At 38.3% G+C, this 20,067-nt stretch overlaps 1 non-coding gene across 1 annotated transcript; it reads right to left on the bottom strand.

Annotated features, from left to right (window-relative positions):
- Positions 1-11,782: 11,782 nt before the first annotated feature.
- On the bottom strand, positions 11,783-11,890 carry LOC112713553 (small nucleolar RNA R71). Its single transcript, XR_003158524.1, has one exon. It is a non-coding gene; the product is annotated as a small nucleolar RNA R71 (small nucleolar RNA).
- Positions 11,891-20,067: the final 8,177 nt, after the last annotated feature.

The raw sequence follows: 20,067 nt of genomic DNA, 5'->3' as shown, positions 1-20,067 counted from the left end.
ATTAGTTATTGTTACAAAATATTTCAATATTTTATATGATTTGATTTAAATATTTGAGATTTTTAAATTCAATACTTTAAATTTTATGAATAAAAAAATTAATTTAATTATCTCCAATTTAATCTTAATTAGTGTTTATTTGAAAATAATTTATAAATTAATAATAAAATGGTATTTCAAGAATAATTAATTTAATTATCTCTAATTCTAAGGGTATTTGTTTAAAAATAATTGAAATATTTATAATTAAATAATATTTTTAAAGAATTATTATTAAAGATCTTATTATAAGTTAATTTTAATTTATTTATTTATTAAAAATTTTATTTTCATAAACTATTTTATTAAAAGTAACTAAACTAAGTTTTGATAATTAAGCTAAAAATTTTATTTAATTTTATAATTATTGAACAATTTTGTATATTTAAGTTATAAATCTTAGTAATTTTAAAAGAATAAAAATTTTATATAATATAATTTAAATAACTGAAATTTTAAAATTTAATACTTTAGTTTTATAAATAAAAAAAGTAAATTATATTATTTTTAATTTTAAATTAAAATATTTAATTAAACACTAATTAATTAATTAATAATTAAATAATATTTTAAAAAATAATTTTAAGAGCTTAAATTAAATTTTAAATCAATACAATATATCATAATTTTACCCAACACTAACCCGCCTAACACTAAAAGCAGCCACTATCTCTTTTCTTACCAAACCCCAGCTTCAACACAAACACACACGCACAACGTCAAATTAGATAAAAGAAGCAGAGGAAGAGTCATGTTGCTGCCACTATCCAGCGGCCTTGCCACCGCTGTCGCATCACTGCCAAGCCATTGCAGGAGAGAGAGATGCGTCTATGAATGAGAGAGAGAGAGAGAGAGAGAGAGAGAGAGAGAGAGAGCTGCTGCGAACTCGCCAACAGGGGAGCCTGCGTCGCCATTGCCTCGGCTGCTCCCACCGCCGTTGGACCCGTCGTGCGCGTCGTCGACCAAGGAGCGCTTCTGGCCTGTCGCTGCTGCCACTAGGGTTTTCCGCCACCGTTGTGCCTTATCATCGCCATCAGAGCCGCCACGAATAAGAGAAGGAAGGGGCGCTGCTTCAAGCCGTCGCTGTCGCCAATGTCCCCCGTGAAGAGGAACGCGAATGGGAAAGAAAACAGGGAAGTTGCTATTGGGGATTTGGAAAAAATGGCTCTGTTCTGCCTCTGGCGCTTCTCCTCTAATATGTGATGAACCAACAATATTGATTATAGTCCTTTTTCCCTTTTAATATGTGTAGTTCCTATTTCTTCCAGATACAATGGTTTGAGGCTTAGAATATTTTCCAAACACTCAGATTTGTTCCCTGCAGAGGTGAGTATCATTCATTGGAAGAAATCAGACTTTTAAAGAAATTATTGATGTTTCAGAGGGAGTGATATTTAGATCAAAATGAAGATGCTATTGTGGGATCTCTCAAGCAGAGCCTGGTTAGTTGCTATTTTTGATCCCATTATTGTTATTTTAGGATTGTTGTATTATGATTTTCAAAGAATAAGATCACCAACCAGTTCTTGAATAAATAATTTATATAACTCTTATTTTTCTCTTTAGAATTCTGGTATATGTGACAGATTTTTTGCTATATTGGCAATTTTAGTAATAATTTATATAACTCTTATTTTTCTCTTTAGAATTTGTTACAAATACACCACTATTATTCACGTACTCATTCTAGGGATTGATAAGGCTGGGAAAATAGTAATGCATATTTCAAATGCCATATTTTTACAAAATTATTGAACTTTGTTATGTTTCCCTGAGTTGCTAAATACATTAACTTTATAGACTTTGCTGGAGAGGATGTTGTCAGTGTACTCAAACATAGAAAGCCTTCCTGTTAATCGAATCATTCCAACTGTGGGGTTAAATATCGATCGTATTAAAGCTACAATTAGGAAACTTGTGTTCTGGGACTTGGGAGGTCAGGTATGGGCATATGTTAGAAGGATGAATTATTAATAAAAATTGAATTGAATTTTGCTTGTTCTATATCATGTTTTGGATTGATTAAAATGAATGATGGAATTTTTATTGTTGTTGAAATTTTTGATGTTGAATATTCATTCGATTAAAAAGAGAAAAAGGAACTAAAAGAAAAAGAAGAAAGTTAGTATATTTGTTGTTGGCCTGTTGCTGCTGTGATGAGACAATGAATTTATTGTTTACATGAATATTGCTTTGGTGAATGGTGAAAATTGAAATTAATTCTTATATGTTTTATTAATCATGAACTACAATGGTGAATATTTGTTATTGCATTGAGTTCAATTATTGAATTTTTGCTCTTATACTCTGGCTATTTCTTATCTTGATGATGCTGAGTTTGAAGAACTTCTCCCAAGACCTCCTCCTCTTGCTGTTGATAATGAAGATGGTAATGTAGAAGCTTGTGAAACTCATGAAGATTTTATGATTGATGAAGAATAGAGTGACTATTAAATAACTTCTTTAGACTTTAGTTAATTAGTTGTTCATTATAGTAGTTTGGTTGGTTTAGTTGCTACTTAATTTATTTTAGTTGCGTATAAACTTGTATGATTTGTATTTTAATTTGAGTTGAGAATTTGTGTTGAGTATGTGACTTTTGACTTGTTATGGTATATATTAGTTATAGTCCAATGGATAATTTGGTTTATTTGAGATTTCTTTCATTATTTGTAAAATTAATTTCTACTATAAAAAATTTCATAATTTTTTTATTTTACGAGTTACGTTTACATTCCGTCTTACAATTCAACAAATTACGATTAAAGAATTTGTTATAAAATAAATATTGTGCTTTTGTAACTAAAAGAATGAAAAATGTTACAAAATCAAGTTATATTTTGTAACAAAAATTTGTGATAGGAAAAATTATGTTATTACGAAAAATATTTTAAAGGTCCAAAATTGTTACTACTTTTATAACAAATTTTGTTTTTTGTATTAAAAAAATTTGGTACAAAATATTACTTTGAATTGTAACAGTTCTATTTTTTGTTACAATAACTTTTTGTAACGGGACATACTACAACGATCCTTTTTTTATTACAAACTCTTTTTGTTTCAAAATTCTGCTTTTTTGTAACAATTTTTTTGTTACAAATATTACTTTTTGTTGTAGTGATTAGGATATGAACAAATTGAAAAATAAGAGAGAAAAGAGAAAATTTTAAGAGAAAAGGAAAGTGAGAAAGAGATGAGTATCTGAGTGAAATTAGCCAAATTCTGAATGAAAAAGAAAGTTTTGAGAGAAAGAAAGAGCATAATGAGAGAGATATGAGTGAATGATAGAAAAAAGAGACTGAGAGAAATAAACACACTTGTGAGAGATATCTAGAAAGTTCTAGTTTAGACAAGAGTGTATTAGTGTCATTGAATTCCAAAGAGTCTTGACGGGCGGAAAATTACCTTTTAAGAATTTATAATAAAAATAACGTTGCGAGTACAGTTCTTAACCGGCGAAAATTCCACTTATCAATTTAAACAGGGTGTCACAATTCAGAATAACTTACTGGGAGTAGAATTCCCAGGTCGTTTCTCAATGAGTTGAAACAAGGTGCGGCTTATTGATCAGGAATTTTTCTGAGAATTTTTTGATGTTGGAATTAGAAAAATAAATATTAGAAGATTAAGGCAAGAAATAATAACTTAAGGTTTTATGTATTTGAAATTAAAGGCCTTGGCTGGGAGAAAATTAATTGGAGTTTCTATCCTCGTTGGATTTCTCAAGTGTAATAGTAAAAGTTGTTGCTTCCAATTAATTATCCTCTTGCAATTGCAAAGGAAGGTCAATTGGGTATGCTAACTCTGACTCAGAAGTCCTAACCCCTTTCTAGGGAAGGGCTAGAGTTAGTGAAAATAGAGTAAGGCAACAATTTCAAAGTTTAAATTAACACTTGAGTTTTCCAACTCAAGGAGTTCTAATTAATTAACTCCAAAGCCAAGTTGGGACTCTACTCCATTAACATGAACGCCATTTTCACAAACATGTAAATGGAGTAAAAAAGAGACATGGTAATTAAAATTGAATTAATAAAACTAAAATTTGTATTGAGAAATGAATTGAAGAAAATTTAACTAATTAACGGGATTAAATATAAAAATGGTTCTTTGCATTAATAAATTCAAAATTAAGAAAATCCGAACATTAATTGGAACAACTGATGGAAAATAAAAGAGTTAGGTAATAGAGAAGCAAACTAAATGGTGACAACTTCAAGCGAAGGTAGTAGCAGCTCTCTCAAAATCCAATCCAAAAGCGAAAACTATGAAAAATGATAGAACCCTAGAAGAGGTAGTGTTTTCTCTCTAGAATTCAAAACTAAACTAAAACTAAGTGAGAATGAAAGTGTGTCCAAGTTTCAGCTACACCCTTGCCTCTATTCTGGACTTTTGGGCCTAAAACGGGGTGAAAAAGGGGCCCAGAAATCACTCCCAGCAGATTCTGATATCTGCAGCACGTGACGACCTGTCACACGTATGCGTCATCCATGTGTACGCGTCAATGTGCATTCTCCTAATCACGCGTACGCGTGTTACACGCATGCGCGTCAATGCACTTTCTCCTGGCCACGCATACGCGTGCGCGTCACTGCTCGCCCATGAAATCCTTACTTCCTTATATTCCTTCCTCTTTTGCATGCTTCTTATCCATTCTCTAAGTCATTCCTGCCCTATAATCCCTGAAAATACTTAACACACATATTACGGCATCGAATGAAAATACAAGAGGATTAAAAATAACAAAATTAAGGCCAAATAAGCATGTTTTTAATCATAGCATCAATTTCGGAAGGAAAATGTAAAACCATGCATTTTATATGAATAAGTGTATAAAAGATTGATAAAAATCCACTCTATTTAGCACAAGATAAACCATAAAATAGTGGTTCATCAATCTCCCCACACTTAAACACTAGCATGTCCTCATGCTAAGCTCAAAGAAACCAAAAGAGTAAAGGAGGAAAGGTGAGACTTATACAATGCAACCCATGTATATGAATGTAACTACATGCTAAAATGTTCTACCTACTTGGTTAAGAGTAAACAAATTCCCCAGGACAAACATAAATAGATTCCACTAATTGAAATTGCACAATAAGATACAAGTAAACTTGTAAGAAGAAAGCTCATGAAAGCCGGGAACATAGAGTTGAGCATTGAACCCTCACTGGAAGTGTATATGCACTCTAATCACTCAATGTCTTGGGTTAATCCACTCTAGTCCCCTCAAGTCATGCTTTCTAAAACTTTTTTCTTCATCTAACCAATCAAAAAATATTTAGTGTACAAATGCAAACATCATGAAGGTTTTTCAAGGTTGTAATGGAGCTAAGGTAAGGGTGAGGATATATATAGGGCCAAGTGAGCTATAATGTGAATCTTTGACTAACCTAAGTTCTTGCCTAACACATACACACACTCTATATAATTCTAAAATCATGCTTAGCTACCCAAAGTCTCATTTTCGCAACATTTCACACACTTATGTATCAATTTTAATCCCATCACATATGCATTGATCTTTTTATTGAACTTAACATTGGGGTAATTTTGTCCCCTATTTATTTATTTTTCTTTCTCCTTTTTTTCTTTCTCTTTTTTTTTTTCTCAATTGAAAGCATAATATATCAACGCATATGGTTTCTCTAATTTTCTACACGAGTGAGCATCCAAATTCCCTAATATTTATCAATAAGAGCAAAAATACATTCTCATCAACCATAGTTTCCACATTTCCTCACACTTAGTTGACACACACAATCTCTATCTTAAGCTAACCAAAGATTCAAATAGGGTAATTAATTATTTTTCTGCTTAAGGCTAGTGATGTGGTAATATAAAGAACAAATAGGGGTTAAAAGGCCAAAATGGCAAATAAAGGTAAATAAAATGGTAGGCTATTTAGGATAAGTGAGCTAGTATCAAATGATGGCCTGAATCACATGTATGCATGGATATACACTAAACAATGGACATATAGAATGGAACAAAGCAAAGATTGCAATCGTAGAGAAGAAAGCACACAAGAATAAAATTGATGGTTAAATAATGTAATCATACAGTTAAGCTCAAAATCTCACAGGTTGTGTGTTCTTTAGCTCTAAACCATGTTCCAAATTACAATCTTTAAACAAGTTTAACAAAATTTTGTATTTGAATTAATGAAATGCGATAGAATGGTGTTTGGAGAAAGTATATATCAGTCAACCAAATAGTACCTAAATGCAAACCCTACTACTAGTCATGCAAATTATTCCATGTAACAAAAGAAAAATAGAGTATTGGTGTTAAAAGAGAGAGATGTTACCTCCAAAAGTCATTTCGATCTCCCCACACTTAAGGGTTGGCACGGTCCTCCGTGCCGTTAGTGATGACAAGAGTGGTGGTGGGAGCATCGCTTCCACTGTCCGGCACATCATGGCTCTCCATGCTACGAGGCCAAGTGGAATCCGGGGTGTCTGTCTCTTCCCGAGGTCGGCGGGTGCCAACAATCAACTCCTTCAGGTGGGTATATCGGCGCTTGTTACGGCGCTTCATTCGGTTAGCCCACCGGTCTTGCCTGTCCATCCTCTCAAGGATCTGAAGGAGTAGTTGATTGGTTGAAGGTGCTTATGGTGTGGATGATGGTGGAATGGAGGGGGAAGGAGCGTTGTGGACCGGGCCTTCAGTTCGGCTTGCAGTAGGTGCAGGAGGCCTGATGTACTTCCCACTCGGGACATACTGATCATCTCGTGGAATCATGGCCTTCGTGTCTTCTGCTCGATAGGAAACTCCTGCTGTAGAGACCAAATCTGTAACTAAGGCGGAAAAGGGTAGGTTGCCTGCGATGTGTACATGCTCCATAGCATGTCGGATGATGCGGGACAAGTTCAGTGGTTGCTTTGTCAGAATGCACCATATTATGACTGCTATGTCCATAGTGAAGGTTGACTCGTGGGTGCTCGGAAGGACGTAATGAGATAGAATCTGAGCCCACACGCGCGCCTCGAAGGTAAGTGCAGAGGCGGAGATGCCCTTGGGTCTAGCCCGGTGTCGTCCGTAGATCTAGGTGTTGCCAGGTAGGGCGATGACGCCTAGGATGCTTTTCTAGTTAAAAGTGTATGCCTGGCATTCTAGCTGGGTGAGCTGATAAGTATCCAATCCCTCTAGGCTAGGTGAAAGATCCAATACACTCTGAATGGTATCGTCAGAGACGGGGACTTGCTTTTGGTGAACATGGACAGACTGCAAGGTAGGCGAGTGAAAGTTGGAGTAGAATTCAACTACCAAAGATAAGTTGGCCTCTCACGGCTGCCTTCTTAAGAATCCCCACTACCTCCTTTAGATGTGGGGCTCCACAAAGTCAACAAAATGTGTCGAAAGGATGAGGAGGTGTTCTTTATTGTAGTTCCTTTCTACTAGAAGGGGGAACATCCGCTCACAGTAATGGTTGGTGAACCGTGCAGAATCCCGTACAGGAAATGCTTTCTCCACTTCATCCACTCGGATGATCCTCTTGACCGTCTTAGTAGATGGTTTGACTATTGTGGAGGGTTGGTCCTTAGCTGGTGCTCTTTTAGTTCCTCTCCTTGGCGGTGCTCTGTCAGAAGATTTCTCTTTTCCCTTTTTGGTGGCCATCCTGAAAAAGGAAGAAAGAAAAGGAATATCAAATTTAAATAGCTAATACCGAGAGGATGAAAGTCCAAGTGATAATTAATGCCAAAGGAAAAGATAGTGTCTTAAATACATGGTCGCGACAACATGCAAATAGGACATCAAGTAGCTTTATGAAGGCATATCATAATAACTAGATGCAAGAGGATTAAAAGCATGCAAGTAAAAGCATGAGAAGCAAAGCTCAAGCATCAATAGCAAAAGGATTATCACATGTAACAAAATAATGAGCACTTTCATGTTGATAATTAATGACTAATACACTCAATACACAATGGATAGCAAGGTTTTGTGAAAAAGAGACACTAAAGTATAAGAATAAAATAAGAGAAAAATCAAATGCCATGAGAGCCTTTTCACAAACACTTGGTATGCAAGTTAAAATTTCAAAATAAGGTAATTAATCCAATCATGTATGAGACTGATGAGCGGATAATTTGTACGCATTTTGGCATTGTTTTTAGTAAGATCTAGTTAGTTTTTAGTATATTTTTATTAGTTTTTAGTTAAAATTCACTTTTTTGGACTTTACTATGAGTTTGTGTGTTTTTCTGTGATTTCAGGTATTTTCTGGCTGAAATTGAGGGACCTGAGCAAAAATCTGATTCAGAGACTAAAAAGGACTGCAGATGCTGTTGGATTCTGACCTCCCTGCACTCGAAGTGGATTTTCTGGAGCTACAGAAGCCCAATTGGCGCGCTCTTAACGGTGTTGGAAAGTAGACATCCTGGGCTTTCCAGCAATATATGATAGTTCATACTTTGCTCAAGATTTGATGGCCCAAACCGGCGTTCAAAGTCACCCTCAGAATTCCCAGCGTTAAACGCCGGAACTGGCACCAAAGTGGGAGTTAAACGCCCAAACTGGCATAAAAGCTGGCGTTTAACTCCAAGAAGAGTCTCTACACGAAAATGCTTCAATGCTCAGCCCAAGCACACACCAAGTGGGCCCGGAAGTGGATTTTTATGTCATTTACTCATCTATGTAAACCCTAGGCTACTAGTTCTCTATAAGTAGGACCTTTTACTATTGTATTTTCATCTTGGTTCTTCTGGTTCCCTCTCTGGGGCCGAGGCCAATGATCACACTATCACTTATGTATTTTCAACGGTGGAGTTTCTACACACCATAGATTAAGGTGTGGAGCTCTGCTGTACCTCGAGTATTAATGCAATTACTATTGTTCTTCTATTCAATTCCGCTTGTTCTTGTTCCAAGATATCACTTGTTCTTCAACTTGATGAATGTGATGATCCGTGACACTCATCATCATTCTCACCTATGAACGTGTGCCTGACAACCACCTCCGTTCTACCTTAGATTGGCTGAATATCTCTTGGATTCCTGATACACGATGCATGGTTGATTGCCTGACAACCGAATGCTCGCCTGACAACCGAGCCAGCCATTCCGTGAGATCAGAGTCTTTGTGGTATAGGCTAGAACTGATGGCGACATTCAAGAGAATCCGGAAGGTCTAACCTTGTCTGTGGTATTCTGAGTAGGATTCAATGATTGAATGACTGTGACGTGCTTCAAACTCCTGAGGGCGGGGCGTTAGTGACATACGCAAAAGAATCACTGGATTCTATTCTGGCCTGATCGAGAACCGACAGATGGATAGTCGTGCCGTGACAGGGTGCGTTGAACATTTCCACTGAGAGGATGGGAGGTAGCCACTGACAACGGTGAAACCCTTGCTTAAGCTTGCCATGGAAAGGAGTAAGAAGGATTGGATGAAGATAGTAGGAAAGCAGAGAGACGGAAGGGACCAGCATCTTCATACTCTTATCTGAAATTCCTACCAGTGAATTACATAAGTATCTCTATCTTTATCTTTATGTTTTATTCATATATCACCATACCCATTTGAGTTTGCCTGACTAAGATTTACAAGGTGACCATAGCTTGCTTCATACCAACAATCTCTGTGGGATCGACCCTTACTCGCGTAAGGTTTATTACTTGGACGACCCAGTACACTTGCTGGTTAGTTGTGCGAAGTTGTAGTGATCACAATTTCGTGCACCAAGTTTTTGGCGCCGTTGCCGGGGATTGTTCGAGTATGGACAACTGACGGTTCATCTTGTTGCTTAGATTAGGTATTTTTCTTCAGAGTTCTTAAGAATGAATTCTAGTGTTTCAAGGTGATGTTCTTATCATCACCAAAGCTGATTGATTTTCATCAATTTAGCTCTTGAATGCAATGCCCTGCTGAAGCTTGTTTAGCCATGTCTAATTTCTTTAGACTAAAGCTTTAGACTAACATTGCATGATTCCTGGAATTCTCATCAAGAATTTTGATACCTTTATTCTCTTTTTCCACTTAATTTTCGAAAAAAAAATCCAAAAATATTTCTTTTTGAGTCTAGTGTTTCATTCTAAGTTTGGTGTCAATTGCATGTTTCTGTTCTTCTTGCATTCATGCATGTGTCTTCATTAATCTTCAAGTTGATTCTTGATGATTTCATTGCTCTGATTTTTAAATTCTCTTGACTTGAGTGTTTATGTGTCTCATATGCATTCTCATCTTGTTAGTGTCAGTAGTATACAAACTGCTAAGTTTGGTGTCTTGCATGCATTGTTATTTGATTTTAGTTGCATTTTGATTATTAAAAATCCAAAAATATTTTTAATTTGTGTCTTTTCAAGTCAATAATACAGGGAATTGAAGATTCAGAACATACATCAGAGGAATTATACAGAAAAAGCTGGGCGTTCAAAATGCCCAGTGAAGAAGGACAGACTGGCGTTTAAACGCCAGCCAGGGTGCCTGGTTGGGCGTTTAACGCCCAAAAGGGTAGAGTTTTGGGCGTTAAACGCCAGAATGTGCACCATTCTGGGCGTTTAACGCCAGGATGGCACAAGAGGGAAGATTTTGTTTTCAATGCAAATTTTTTTTCAAGTTTTCAAAATCTTTTCAAAATCAAATCTTTTTCAAATCATATCTTTTCAATCAAATCTTTTTCAAATTCAATTTCTTTCTATTTTTAAAGATACTTGCTATCAATTAATGATTTGATTCAACATTTCAAGTATGTTGCCTTTTCTGTTGAGAAAGGTTTAATGTTTGAATCATATCTTTTCTTGATAGCCAAGTCATTAATTTTCAAAATCAAATTTTTTTTAAAATGTTTTTCAAATCATATCTTCTCAATCACATCTTTTTAAAACCAATCATATCTTCTTAACCACATCTTTTTCAAAATAACTTTCAATCATATCTTTTTAATTTCTAAATTCAAATCTTTTTTCAAAAAAAAAAACACTTGACTTGTTTCCCACTTTTATTTTCGAAAATCAATTAGTGTTTTTCAAAATGTTTTCAAAATCTTTTACCTAATTTTCGAAAATTGCTTCCCTTCTTCTCACATCTTTCTATTTATGGACTAACACTATTCCTTAATGCAAAATTCGAACTCCATCTTCTTTGATAAGCTCGAATTTTCTACCTCTGCCTTCTATTTTTCTTTTCCTCTGACACCTCAAGGAATCTTTATACTGTAACATAGAGGATTCCACATTTTCTTGTTCTCTTCTCTTTCATATGAGCAGGAGCAAAGACAAAAGCATTCTTGTTGAGGCTGATCCTGAACCTGAAAGGACCTTGAAGCGAAAGCTAAGAGAAGCCAAGGCACAACTCTCTGTAGAGGACCTAACAGAAATCTTCAAAGAAGAAGAACCCATGGCAGCCGAAAACAACAACAATGCCAACAATGCAAGGAAGGTGCTGGGTGACTTTACTGCACCTACTCCCGACTTCTATGGGAGAAGCATCTCTATCCCTGCCATTGGAGCAAACAACTTTGAGCTTAAGCCTCAATTAGTTTCTCTAATGCAACAGAATTGCAAGTTCCATGGACTTCCATTGGAAGATCCTCATCAGTTTTTAGCTGAGTTCTTGCAAATCTGTGACACTGTCAAGACTAATGGGGTTGACCCTGAGGTCTACAGACTTATGCTATTCCCTTTTGCTGTAAGAGACAGAGCTAGGACATGGTTGGACTCACAACCTAAAGAAAGCCTGAACTCTTGGGAAAAGCTAGTCAATGCCTTCTTGGCAAAGTTCTTTCCACCTCAAAAATTGAGTAAGCTTAGAGTGGAAGTCCAAACCTTCAGACAGAAGGAAGGAGAATCCCTCTATGAAGCTTGGGAAAGATACAAACAATTAATCAGAAAGTGTCCCACTGATATGCTTTCTGAATGGAGCATCATTGGAATTTTCTATGATGGTCTCTCTGAACTATCCAAGATGTCTTTGGATAGCTCTGCTGGAGGATCTCTTCATCTGAAGAAGACGCCTACAGAAGCTCAAGAGCTGATTGAAATGGTTGCAAATAACCAATTCATGTACACTTCCGAAAGGAATCCTGTGAACAATGGGACCAATCAGAAGAAAGGAGTTCTTGAGATTGACACCCTGAGTGCCATACTGGCTCAGAATAAAATATTGACTCAACAAGTCAATATGATTTCTCAAAGTCTGTCTGGAATGCAAAATGCACCAAGCAGTACTAAGGAAGCTTCATCTGAAGAAGAAGCTTATGATCCTGAGAACCCTTCAATGGAAGAGGTGAATTACATGGGAGAACCCTATGGAAACACCTATAATCCTTCATGGAGAAATCATCCAAATCTCTCATGGAAGGATCAACAGAGACCTCAACAAGGTTTCAACAACAATAATGGTGGAAGAAACAGGTTTAGCAATAGCAAGCCTTTTCCATCATCTTCTCAGCAACAGACAGAGAGTTCTAAGCAGAATACCTCTGACTTAGCAACCATGGTCTCTGATCTAATCAAAACCACTCAAAGTTTCATGACTGAAACAAGGTCCTCCATTAGAAATTTGGAGGCACAAGTGGGTCAGCTGAGCAAGAAAATTTCTGAACTCCCTCCTAGTACTCTTCCAAGCAATACAGAAGAAAATCCAAAAGGAGAGTGCAAAGCCATCAATATGGCCGAATTTGGAGAGGAGGAAGAGGCAGTGAATGCCACTGAGGAAGACCTCAATGGACGTCCACTGGCCTCCAATGAGTTCCCCAATGAGGAACCATGGGAATCTGAGGCTCAAAATGAGACCATAGAGATTCCATTGAACTTACTTCTGCCATTCATGAGCTCTGATGAGTATTCTTCCTCTGAAGAGGATGAGTATGTCACTGAAGAGCAAGTTGCTAAATACCTTGGAGCAATCATGAAGCTAAATGACAAGTTATTTGGGAATGAGACTTGGAAAGATGAACCTCCTTTGCTCACCAAGGAACTGGATGACTTGTCTAGGCAGAAACTGCCTCAAAAGAGACAGGATCCTGGGAAGTTTTCAATACCTTGTACCATAGGCACCATGACCTTCAAGAAGGCCTTGTGTGACTTAGGGTCAAGTGTAAACCTCATGCCTCTCTCTGTAATGGAGAAGTTAGGGATCTTTGAGGTGCAAGCTGCAAAAATCTCACTAGAGATGGCAGACAATTCAAGAAAACAAGCCTATGGACTTGTAGAGGATGTTCTGGTAAAAGTTGAAGACCATTACATCCCTGCTGATTTCATAGTCCTAGAGACTGGGAAGTGCATGGATGAATCCATCAACCTTGGCAGACCCTTCCTAGTCACAGCAAGGGCTGTGATTGATGTTGATAGAGGAGAATTGATCATTCAAGTGAATGAAGAATCCTTTGTGTTTAAGGCTCAAGGATATCCCTCTGTCATCATGGAGAGGAAGCATGAAGAGCTTCTCTCAAAACAGAGCCACACAGAGCCCCCACAGTCAAACTTTAAGTTTGGTGTTGGGAGGCCACAACCAACTTCTAAGTTTGGTGTTGAACCCCCACATTCAAACTCTAAGTTTGGTGTTGGGAGGTTCCAACATTGCTCTGAATATTTCTGAGGCTCCATGAGAGCCCTCTGTCAAGCTACTGACATTAAAGAAGCGCTTGTTGGGAGGCAACCCAATGTTATATTTTATCTATTTTCCTTTGTTATTTTATGTTCTTTTGTAGGTTGATGATCATGAGAAGTCACAAAATCAATTGAAAAAGCAAAAATAGAATGAAAAACAGAAAGAAAAACAGCACACCCTGGAGGAGAGCGTGCTGGCATTTTAAACGCCAGTAAGGCTAGCTGTTGCGCGTTTAACGCCCAGTCTGGCACCATTCTGGGCGTTTAACTCCAGAAAGGGGCACCAGACTGGCGTTAAACGCCAGAAATGGGCACCAGCTCGGCGTTTAACGCCAGAATTGGCTCAAAACGCATTTTTGCTTGCCACTTGGTGCAGGGATGACTTTTCCTTGACACCTCAGGATCTGTGGACCCCACAGGATCCCCACCTACCCCACCACTCTCTCTCTTCTTCACCCATTCACCAATCACCTCAACACCTCTTCCCCAAAAACCCTTCACCTATCAAATCCCATCTTTCTCTTCACCACTCACATCCATCCTTCATAAAACCCCACCTACCTCACCCTTCAAATTCAAACCACTTTCCCTCCCAAACCCACCCATACATGACCGAACCATGAGCCCCCCACTCCTATATAAACCCATCTTCACTTCTTCATTTTCACACAACCAAACCACCACTTCTCCCCCTTTTTGGCCGAACAAAAAGCCATTCCCTTCTTCCTCATTTCTTCTTCTTCTACTATCTTCTTTCTTCTTTTGCTCGAGGACGAGCAAACCTTTTAAGTTTGGTGTGGTAAAAGCATTGCTTTTTGTTTTTCCATAACCATTTATGGCATCCAAGGCCGGAGAAACCTCTAGAAAGAGGAAAGGGAAGGCAAAAGCTTCCACCTCCGAGTTATGGGAGATGGAAAGATTCATCTCAAGGGTGCATCAAAACCACTTCTATGAAGTTGTGGCCTTGAAGAAGGTGATCCCCGAGATCCCTTTCAAACTCAAAAAGGGTCAACTTTGATCAAAGGTTGGACCAAGTCCTCATAAACATTTGTGAAGAGGGCGCTCAATGGAAGAGAAACTCAAGAGGAAAGCCGGTTCAACTGAGAAGGCATGACCTCAAGCCCATCACTAAGAAAAGGATGGAGCAAGCATGAGGAAATTCCTCCTCAAAAATCCCTGAGATGCCTCAAGGGATGCACTTTCCTCCACAAAACTATTGGGAGCAAATCAACACCTCCCTAGGAGAAATAGTCCAACATGGGACAACTAAGGGTGGAGCACCAAGAACATTCCATCCTCCTCCATGAGATAAGAGAAGATCAAAGAACCATGAGAGAGGAACAACAAAGACAAGGAAGAGACATTGAGGAGCTCAAGCACTCCATAAGACCTTCAAGAGGAAGAACAAGCCGCCATCACTAAGGTGGACCCGTTCTTTAATTTCCTTGTTCTTTATTTTTCTGTTTTTCGAAATTTTATGCTTATGTTTATCTATGTTTGTGTCTTGTGATCATTAGTGTCTTAGTGTCTATGCCTTAAAGTTATGAATGTCCTATGAATCCATCACCTTTCTTAAATGAAAACTGTTTTTATTACAAAAGAACAAGAAGTACAGGATTTCGAATTCATCTTTAAAATTAGCTTAATTATTTTGATGTGGTGACAATACTTTTTGTTTTCTGAATGTATGCTTGAACAGTGCATATGTCTTTTGAATTTGTTGTTCATGAATGTTAAAATTGTTGGCTCTTGAAAGAATGATGAAAAAGGAGACATGTTACTGAGGATCTGAAAAATCATAAAAATGATTATTGAAGCAAGAAAAAGCAGTAAATACAAAAAAAAATCGAAAAAAAGAGAGAGAGAAAGAGAAAGAAAGAAAAAAAAAGAGGGAGAAAAAAAATAAAAAATAAAGTTATGATCCAAGGCAAAAAGAGTGTGCTTAAGAACCCTGGACACCTCTAATTGGGGACTCTAGCAAAGCTGAGTCACAATCTGAAAAGGTTCACCCAATTATGTGTCTGTGGCATGAATGTATCCGGTGGTAATACTGGGAGACAGAGTGCTTTGGGCCACGGCTAAGACTCATGAAGTAGCTGTGTTCAAGAATCATCATACTTAACTAGGAGAATCAATAACACTATCTGGATTCTGAGTTCCTAAAGAATCCAATCATTCTGAATTTCAAAGGATAAAGTGAGATGCCAAAACTGTTCAGAGGCAAAAAGCTACTAGTCCCGCTCATCTAATTGGAGCTAAGTTTCATTGATAATTTGGAGTCTATAGTATATTCTCTTCTTTTTATCTTATTTGATTTTCAGTTGCTTGGGGACAAGCAACAATTTAAGTTTGGTGTTGTGATGAGCGGATAATTTGTACGCTTTTTGGCATTGTTTTTAGTATGTTTTTAGTAAGATCTAGTTAGTTTTTAGTATATTTTTATTAGTTTTTAGTTAAAATTCACTTTTCTGGACTTTACTATGAGTTTGTGTGTTTTTTTGTGATTTCAGGTATTTTCTGATTCAGAGACTAAAAAGGACTGCAGATGCTGTTGGATTCTGACCTCCCTGCACTCGAAGTGAATTTTCTGGAGCTACAGAAGCCCAATTGGCGCGCTCTCAACGGCGTTGGAAAGTAGACATCCTGGGCTTTCCAGCAATATATGATAGTTCATACTTTGCCCAAGATTTGATGGCCCAAACCGGCGTTCAAAGTCACCCTCAGAATTTCCAGCGTTAAACGACGGAACTGGCACCAAAGTGGGAGTTAAACGCCCAAACTGGCATAAAAGCTGGCGTTTAACTCCAAGAAGAGTCTCTACACGAAAATGCTTCAATGCTCAGCCCAAGCACACACCAAGTGGGCCCGGAAGTGGATTTTTATGTCATTTACTCATCTCTGTAAACCCTAGGCTACTAGTTCTCTATAAGTAGGACCTTTTACTATTGTATTTTCATCTTGGTTCTTCTGGTTCCCTCTCTGGGGCCGAGGCCAATGATCACACTATCACTTATGTATTTTCAACGGTGGAGTTTCTACACACCATAGATTAAGGTGTGGAGCTCTGCTGTACCTCGAGTATTAATGCAATTACTATTGTTCTTCTATTCAATTCCGCTTGTTCTTGTTCCAAGATATCACTTGTTCTTCAACTTGATGAATGTGATGATCCGTGACACTCATCATCATTCTCACCTATGAACGTGTGCTTGACAACCACCTCCGTTCTACCTTAGATTGGGTGAATATCTCTTGGATTCCTGATACACGATGCATGGTTGATCGCCTGACAACCGAGTGCTCGCCTGACAACCGAGCCAGCCATTCCGTGAGATCAGAGTCTTCGTGGTATAGGCTAGAACTGATGGCGGCATTCAAGAGAATCCGGAAGGTCTAACCTTGTCTGTGGTATTCTGAGTAGGATTCAATGACTGAATGACTGTGACGTGCTTCAAACTCCTGAGGGCGGGGCGTTAGTGACAGACGCAAAAGAATCACTGGATTCTATTCCGGCCTGATCGAGAACCGACAGATGGATAGCCGTGCCGTGACAGGGTGCGTTGAACATTTCCACTGAGAGGATGGGAGGTAGCCACTGACAACGGTGAAACCATTGCTTAAGCTTGCCATGGAAAGGAGTAAGAAGGATTGGATGAAGACAGTAGGAAAGCAGAGAGACGGAAGGGACCAGCATCTTCATACTCTTATCTGAAATTCCTACCAGTGAATTACATAAGTATCTCTATCTTTATCTTTATGTTTTATTCATATATCACCATACCCATTTGAGTTTGCCTGACTAAGATTTACAAGGTGACCATAGCTTGCTTCATACCAACAATCTCTGTGGGATCGACCCTTACTCGCGTAAGGTTTATTACTTGGACGACCCAGTACACTTGCTGGTTAGTTGTGTGAAGTTGTAGTGATCACAATTTTGTGCACCAGAGACCTAGAATAAAATATCAATTGTCACTCACTCCTCATAATATCCACAAGAAAATGTATAGCAAAAGAATCACCTAAATAAATCTCTAACGCCAACATAAACAATAAAAAATAGGGAGGAGAAGAGAGAAAGAAAAATAACCTTAAAAAGAAGATGATGAAAATAGGAAGGTAATTGAGAGTGAGAGTGAGAGAGAAGTAATAAGAATGGAGGCAGAAGAAATTAAGAAACAGAGAGAAGGAAGAATAAAGAAGAGAGCAAGAAGAAGAAGAAGAAATGATTAGGATTTGAAAAGAAAAGAAAAGAAAAATAGGTTTGAAAGAACGCTGAACAGGGCAGCGCGTTGAATAAGTGTCGCGGCACAACCGATGCGCACGCGTAGTTCACGCGTACGCGTGGATGAGCTAAAAGGTAAGGGACGCGTAAGTGTCGGTCACGTGTGTGCGTGACCAGGATCCGTGCCGAACGCGCGAATCCATCCTCACTCCCGCACAACTCTCTGTTCAAAATACACATTTACGCCAATTTTCACACCCACGCGTACACGTCATGGATGCTTACGTGTGGGTTGTCAAAGTAACAGGGGACCGACGTGTTGGTCACGCGTACGCGTGACCACTGGCCGTGCTAGACGCATGGCTCCAGCACCAATGCAGCTCAACTCTCGGGCAAATTATGCATTGACACCGATGGTCACCCCACGCGTACGAGTCGCCCACGCGTACGCGTGAGTCAGCTTGTGCGGGAGGCACCATTCTTGCGCAGTTTCGGTGTAACTCTCTGCCCATTTTTTATTGTCGCGAACCCACCTTTGACGCGTACGCATCATGGACGCTTGCGTGTGGATGCTTATATATATATATAAGTAGAAGCAAATATGCAAAACTGAGAAATAACACTTATATGAATGAAATAAAACTAATAAAAAGGGAAGATCATACTATGGTGGGTTGCCTCTCACCTATCACTTTTGTTTAACGTCTTTTAGTTGGACGTTCCATGAACTTAGTCCTCTTCTTGTGCTGGATCCTTCAAGAGGAAGATCTCTAGCTCCTTGTTGCTCTTCATCTTCTCACCATGATATAGCTTCAAGCGGTGGCCATTTACCTTGAAGAAGGTGGGGCTTGATGGATGGATCAAGTGGAAGACTCTATAAGGCTCAGCCTTCTCCACCCTGTAGGGTCTTTCCCACCTTGATCTCAGCTTTTCTGGCATGAGTCCCAGCCTTGAGTTATAAAGGAGGACCAAATCCCCAACTCTAAACTCTCTTCTCTTGATATTCTTGTCATGCACCGCCTTAACCTTTTCCTTGTAAAGCCGTGAGTTCTCATATGCTTCTAGTCGAAGGCACTCTAATTCTTGAAGTTGCAGATTCCTTTCAATGCTGGCTCCTCCAATCCTAAATTGCATTCCTTCACTGCCTAGTATGCCTTGTGTTCCACCTCCACTGGAAGATGACAAGCCTTCCCGTAGATGAGGCGGAATGGACTCATTCCCATGGGTGTCTTGTATGCAGTCCTATAAGCCCAAAGCGCATCTGTAGAAAATTGCCGATTAAGAATTTATAATAAAAATAACGTTGCGAGTACAGTTCTTAACCGGCAAAAATTCCACTTATCAATTAAAAAAGGGTGTCACAATTCAGAATAAATTACTAGGAGTAGAATTCCCAGGTTGTTTCCCAGCGAGTTGAAACAAGGTGCGGATTATTGATCAGGAATTTTTCTGACAAATTTTTGATGTAGGAATTAGAAAAATAAATATTGGAAGATTAAGGCAAGAAATAATAACTTGAGGTGTTATGTATTTGAAATTAAAGGCCTTGGCTAGGAGGAAATTAATTGGAGTTTCTATCCTCGTTGGATTTCTCAAGTGTAATAGTAAAAGTTGTTGCTTCTAATTAATTATCCTCTTGCAGTTGCAAAGAAAGGTCAATTGGGTATGATAACTCTGACTCACAAGTCCTAGCCCATTCCTAGAGAAGGGCTAGAGTTAGTGAAAATAGAGTAAGGCAACAATTTCAAAGATTAAATTAACACTTGAGTTTATCAACTCAAGGAGTTTGGTGCACGGAGTTGCAATTACACCTTTGCAACTCCTAACAACTAACCAGCAAGTGCACTGGGTCGTCCAAGTAATAATTCCTTACGTAAGTAAGGGTTGATCCCACGGAGATTTCTGGCTTGAAGCAAGCTATGGTTATCCTGTAACTCTTAGTCAGGAGATTAGTGATAAAAATGTTTTCGTTTGTAAAAAGTAAAAGAGCATGAAATAAATGATATTTGTTATTCAGTAATGGATAACAGATTGAGGTTCCGGAGATGCTCTGTCTTCTGAATCTCTGCTTTCCTACTGTCTTCTTCTCCAAACACGCATGGCTTCCTTCCATGACAAGCTATATGTTGGTGTATCTCCGTTGTCAATGGCTACCATCCGTCCTGTCAGTGAAAATGGTCCAAGTACGGTTTTTGTACAGCTAATCAACTGTCAGATCTCTCGTCTCGGATGAAAAATACTAGGCACAGCTA

The sequence above is a fragment of the Arachis hypogaea genome, chromosome 9 (assembly GCF_003086295.3).
Source record: "Arachis hypogaea cultivar Tifrunner chromosome 9, arahy.Tifrunner.gnm2.J5K5, whole genome shotgun sequence".
In the NCBI taxonomy this organism is placed as follows: domain Eukaryota; kingdom Viridiplantae; phylum Streptophyta; class Magnoliopsida; order Fabales; family Fabaceae; genus Arachis; species Arachis hypogaea.
This window is presented reverse-complemented; position numbering and strand designations above follow the sequence as displayed.